Source organism: Medicago sativa, chromosome 2, assembly GCF_051527215.1.
Source record: "Medicago sativa cultivar Bolivia chromosome 2, Bolivia_mono, whole genome shotgun sequence".
NCBI classification, from domain to species: Eukaryota; Viridiplantae; Streptophyta; class Magnoliopsida; order Fabales; family Fabaceae; genus Medicago; species Medicago sativa.
Window position 1 is genome coordinate 58,125,801 of NC_140750.1, and position 6,000 is coordinate 58,131,800.

General features: G+C 36.1%; 1 pseudogene across 1 annotated transcript in view; it reads left to right on the plus strand.

Moving 5' to 3' along the window:
* LOC146949271 (putative disease resistance protein At4g27220) overlaps positions 1 to 5,800 on the plus strand; it is a 30,595-nt pseudogene extending 24,795 nt beyond the window's left edge. The window contains exons 3-6 of the transcript XR_015027186.1: positions 511 to 3,311; positions 3,464 to 3,745; positions 3,855 to 4,577; positions 4,947 to 5,800. The product of XR_015027186.1 is annotated as a putative disease resistance protein At4g27220 (transcript). The remainder of the gene's footprint in view (positions 1 to 510; positions 3,312 to 3,463; positions 3,746 to 3,854; positions 4,578 to 4,946) is intronic.
* Positions 5,801 to 6,000: the final 200 nt, after the last annotated feature.

Consider the following 6,000-nt stretch of genomic DNA (forward strand, 5'->3'; position numbering starts at 1 on the left):
CATAGAAACCTAATGAGTAAATTTTTTAATAAACAAGTGTCTCTTAGGATTCTCGGTTAAGAAATTAAAAATGGAAAATATATAAGACTTATTTTATAATAGAAAGTGCATTAAGAGTTATATTCAATAATATTTTCAATAAGCATTACCGGTAAGAAAAGGTTAAATCATGTTAAAAATTTACAGCTATAATTATTTAACAAATATATTGATGATAACCGCAAGGTTTCAACCTATTCATTCATTCTTTAATCTATTTTCTCCTAAACAACCTATAAAGTGATATAATCATTCTCATAAATTAGAATGTGAATATTTATTTTAATTTAGAAAATTCTATAAACTTAAAAGTTGTGAGCATAATCCTACAATTTGTCACTACAAATAACATTTGTTCATATAAGATAAGCTGGAATAAAATAAATCCAAGAAATGGTTGAGAGCAATTCACATCTATCTTCAGAGTTGATTATTTTTTGATTGTACTCCTTGTTTTGTTTCAAATAACAGCTAGCAAAGGGGTGGCCATGGATGCTATTGTTTCAATTGCAGCTAAAATTTCTGAATTTACGGTCGCACCTATTGGACAACAATTTGGTTACATAATGTATTACAAGGGCAACCTTTTAAGGATGACAACCGCTATCCAAAATCTGGAGGGATTAAAAGACAGCGTGCAACACATTGTTGATGAGGCTAGAAGGAATGGAGAAGAGATTGAAAATATCGTCCAGAACTGGCTGAACAAAGCAAACTACACTATTGCCGAGGCCAAGAAACTTATTGACACAGAAGGCCATGCAAAAGCTCAATGTTCTATGGGACACTTCCCTAATTTGTACACAAGGCACCAGCTGAGCAAGAAGACCAAAAAGGCAATACAAGAGATTTCTGATGTCCTAGCAGAAGGAAAATTTGAGAGAATTTCTTACCGCGCTGCTTCTCAAGTCACAGTCACACCGTTCGGTAGAAGTTATGAAGCCCTGGACTCTAGGACATCAATGTTGAATGAGATTATGCTTGTATTGAAGAATCCTGACATCTTCGTTATTGGGGTCTATGGGATGGGTGGAGTGGGGAAGACAACACTAGTGAAAGAGTTAGCTTGGCAAGCTGAGAATGATGGGTCGTTTAGTGCTGTAGTCATGGCTACTATCACTGATTCTCCAGATGTGGAAAAAATTCAAGGCCAAATTGCTGATGCGTTGGATCTAACTTTTAACAAGGAAACCAAAGAAGGAAGAGCAACACAATTAAGGGAAAGGATAACCAGGGAGAAGAGTATTCTTGTTATTCTGGATGACATTTGGGGGAGACTTGATTTGGCAGATATAGGGGTTCCTTTTGGTAATGATCACAAAGGATGCAAGTTGGTGGTAACATCCAGAGATCTTAATGTCTTGAACCGTGAGATTGGCACTCAAAAAGAATTTAGACTTGAAATTTTACTTGAGGACGATAGTTGGAAATTATTTGAGAAAATGGCAGGTGATGTTGTTCAAGAATTCAATATAAAGCCAATTGCAGAAAAAGTGGCCAAATGTTGTGCTGGGTTGCCCCTTTTGATAGTTACAGTGGCAAAGGCTTTGAGGAAAAAACATGTCTCTGCGTGGAAGGATGCCTTAAATGAATTAGAGAGATTTGATGAAGAAGGGTTGCATAAGAAAGTTTACTCTACTCTAGAATTGAGTTATAATTTTTTAGAGAGTGAGGAACTAAAATTGCTATTTTTATTCATTGGTTCATCTGGTGTAAACTATATCCACACTGGAGAACTATTTTCATGTTCATGGGGATTTGGCTTATATAGACATGCTCGCACATTGACAGATGCAAGAAACAAATGCTACAAATTAATAAATGATCTCAAGGCCTCCTCGTTGTTACTTGAGTCTGAAGCTGAATTCGTTAGAATGCATGATGTTGTTAGAGAGGTGGCTAAATCAATTGCTTCTAGGCTTCATTCTTTCTATGGCGTGCAAAGGTTTACTGTACTGAAAAAATGGCCAAAGATAGATCAACTTCAAAACTTAGATGCAATTGTGGTGCCTTGGTCTTATATTCACGAGCTTCCTGAAAAGTTAGACTGCCCAGAATTGAAACTACTTGTACTTCAAACTATAGGTGAGCATATGAAAATTCCCGATGAGTTTTTTTCTGTGATGAGAGAACTAAAGGTTCTTGAATTATATGGGATGATGTTGACACCTTCTCCACCTCCTTCCCTCCGTCTCTTGACAAACATTCAATCACTGGCCCTTTCTGGATGTGTGTTAGGTGACATATCAATAGTTGCAGAGCTGAAAAGTTTAGAGATTCTCAGCCTTGAAAAATCTGATATTACTGACCTTCCAAAAGAAATTGGACAACTTGCTAATCTTCGGATGCTGAATCTAACAAACTGCTCTAAACTCAGATTCATTCCTGCAAATCTTATTTCAAGCTTGAAGTACTTGGAAGAGTTGTACATGGGGAATTGTTTTATCCAATGGAACGTCAAGGGGAGCAATGATGAAAGCAACAATGCAAGTCTAGATGAGCTAAGTAATTTGTCTCATCTAACTACTTTAGACATAATGATTCAAGATGCTTCAGTTTGGCCAATGAACTTGCAGATCTTTGAAAAGCTTGAAAGATACAACATATTTGTTGGTGATGTATGGAAATGGTCTTTGTATTTGGCTGGAGGTGCATCCGAATCATCAAGAACACTTAAGCTCATGGAGAGAGGGAGTTCAAGCATTATTTTGGATCACGGGTTTAACTTCTTGCTAAATTCTGCTGAGGATATGTGCCTAGCCGGATTACAGTGTGGTAGAGATGTCCTTTCAGAACTAAACACAGAAGGCTTCCCACAATTAAAGCACTTGTTCATTCAGGACAGTGCTGAATTGAAGTTCATCATTAACTCAATGAGGAGGATTCATACCTATCCTGCTTTCCTCAGCTTAGAAACTTTGGTTCTTCAAAATCTGTTTAATCTAGAAAAAATATGTCATGGCCCAATTCCAATTCAATCTCTTACCAGATTAAAATCTATTCAAGTCAAAGGTTGTGAGAAGTTGAAGCATCTGTTTTGGTATTCTCTCGTTAGTGACCTTCCTCAACTTCTTGAAATAAAAATTTCTGATTGCAAAATGATTACAGAAATAATAGCTGTGCAAACATCGGAAGCTAATAAAGAGATCAACAAGATTCTGTTCCCCAAGTTGCGCTCTCTTGAACTTGAACGTTTGCCCAGACTCATTAGTTTCTGTTCTGTGCCTTTGACAGCTGCACAATTCACACCTTTGGCACTAATTGATAAAAAGGTAAGAACACGATTTTACTGACGGTGCAGTATTTTTGTTTCATCAAGTCCCATATCTTTCCATTATCTCACCATCTCACTTTATCTTGGTTTTTCTCTCAACATAAATTCATATTAAAATTGAGATCTTTATGAGAATTTTTTTGTTAATAGGTTGGGATGCCCCACCTTGAACTCTTGAAGCTGTCTAATATCACCTCTAGGAGATTGTGGGATGACAAATTTCCAGGTCATTCTTGCATTCAAAACTTGAGGAGTTTGACAATTGACAAATGTGGTAATATAGCTTACACATTTTCGTCCTCCGTGGCTAGAGAACTTGTAAACCTGCAATATCTTGGCATTAATAATTGCCTGATGTTGGAAGAGATATTTGTCTCAGATGGAAATTTGGGCAGTCTTCCTTCAACTCAGAAACCATTCTCTGATGATGAGGTGAGCATTGTCTCCAATTCTGTAACTATTAACTATAGTATGGTTTCCTTTTTAGATCTGCTGCTTGTGCAATTAACCATTAAAGATCTAAGCATATTCATGATTGTAGGTTATATTTCCAAACTTGGAGACATTGGAAATCTCCCACGTGAAACACTTGAAGTCAGTTTGGCCCAATCAACTAGCTCCAAATTCCTTCTGCAAACTAAAGCAGTTGAAAATTGAATCCTGCCATAAGTTATCAAATGTATTTCCATCTTATGTGCTTGATAAATTACAGAATCTGGAGACATTGACTATAAGTGATTGTCCTGCACTGGAAGTTGTATTTGAAGCGCAAGGTCTAAAAGCAGACGGGAGTAGACAAATGAGGCTGGATATGAAATTGAGAACTCTCACTTTGAAAAATTTACCATTGCTGAAACATATATGGAATGGGAATCCTAATGAAAGCTTCAACTTTCAAAACCTCTGCCTCTTGAAAGTTACTGAATGCGACATCCTTAATCATGTTTTTCCTCTCTCTGTGGCTAAGGAGCTTCAACATCTCCAAGGGATTCATATAGAAGAATGTGGCGTAGAGATTATTGTGGCTCATGATGAAATAGCTGACACAATTCCAATGTTTATTTTCCCAAAATTAACGTCTCTATGTTTTCGAGAGTTGCCAGAACTTCGAAGCTTCTACCGTGTATCACATACCTTGGATTGTCCTGTATTAAAAGATGTGGATGTGGGTCATTGTGACAAACTCCAACTATTCAAGCCTGAGTCTCTAAATAACCAAGCGACTGTCCCAGTTGATACACTACCCCTTCTCTCAATCGAAAAGGTACAATTTACATCTCGATACTGTGCTCTCAAATGTCATTTAGTTGCTGCTATACATAAAAAAAACATCAATTTTTATAGGTGTCTTGCAACATGTTCTTTTCTCGTTGAAAAAATAAACAAAATGTGAGTGTTAGTTTCATTCCATGTTTATATGATTGTCTCTAAATATAATTTCAAAATATGGATAGAGTACAAATGCTAATATGAATAGGCTACTCTATAACTAACGGGTCTGATTAATTGGTTGACTACAATTATCACGCTTAATTATATAAAATGTGCTATTTACAACAGTCAGGAAAACGACAAGCATTATTCTTTTCTTTATAAGGCTATTATCTTGAATCTCATTACGTGTGTTTCCAAGGTTGCTACCAATACAGGGGAGCTTATTCTGAATTGCAAGGATGTCACCATGTTATGCAGCAGTGAACTTAATGATGGGCCTATCTACAAAGTGAAAGCTCTTCGCTTGCGATGTTTTCATGATGAATCTGACAAATTTCCATCTGGTTTCCTTCAAAGATTTGTCAATCTCAAAAACCTTAAGGTGACATGCAGTTCCTTTACATATATATTTTCGAGTGGAAGTGAATGGATTGGACATTCTGAAACAATTATGAAGTTGGGAAGTTTAGAACTCATTAAGTTACAAAACCTCGAATTTATATGTGAAGAGAATTTTGAGGTGCAACCTGTTCTTCAAGATATTGAAAGATTGGTAGTACATTCATGCTCTAGACTAAAGAATATATTTCCATCGTCAGTTCTGTTTGAGAATTTACAGAAGTTGGAGGTGGGCCATTGTGCTGGATTGGAAAGTATTATGAAACCATCAACAGCTAGCAGTTTACAAAATCTTAAACAGTTATACATACATTGTTGCGGAAAGATAGAAGAAATAGTAGCAAGTGATGATGAGAATGATGCTTCTGAGCTAATTTTTATGAAATTGGAGTTTTTGTATCTGATTAATTTACCAAGGCTACAAAGTTTTTGCAAGGGAAGACATGGCTTCAAATTTCCACTACTGCAGAAGTTATTTGTAGTAAATTGTCCCGTGATGGAAACTTTCTCACATGGAGTGTTAAATGCACCAAAGCTTCGAGCAGTACATGTGAAGAAACAAGAATATCATTGGAATGGTGACATTAATACTACCATTAAAAAAATTGCTGTGAAAAAGGTAATGTTTACCAAATCGATTATCTCCAATCATGATTCAAATGTTATGGTTTGCATTCTCACATTGTTGTTGCTTTTTCTTGTTTATGAATATCCAGAACTGAAAGGATGATTGAGTTTGTCCTTGAAATTTTAATGGAGGCTCAAGTAAATAATTTGTGGCAACCACCTGGTAATTTAGAACTAGCACATGTTCTTCAATATTTGGTATTAGTTTCTGTCATACATTATCTTTT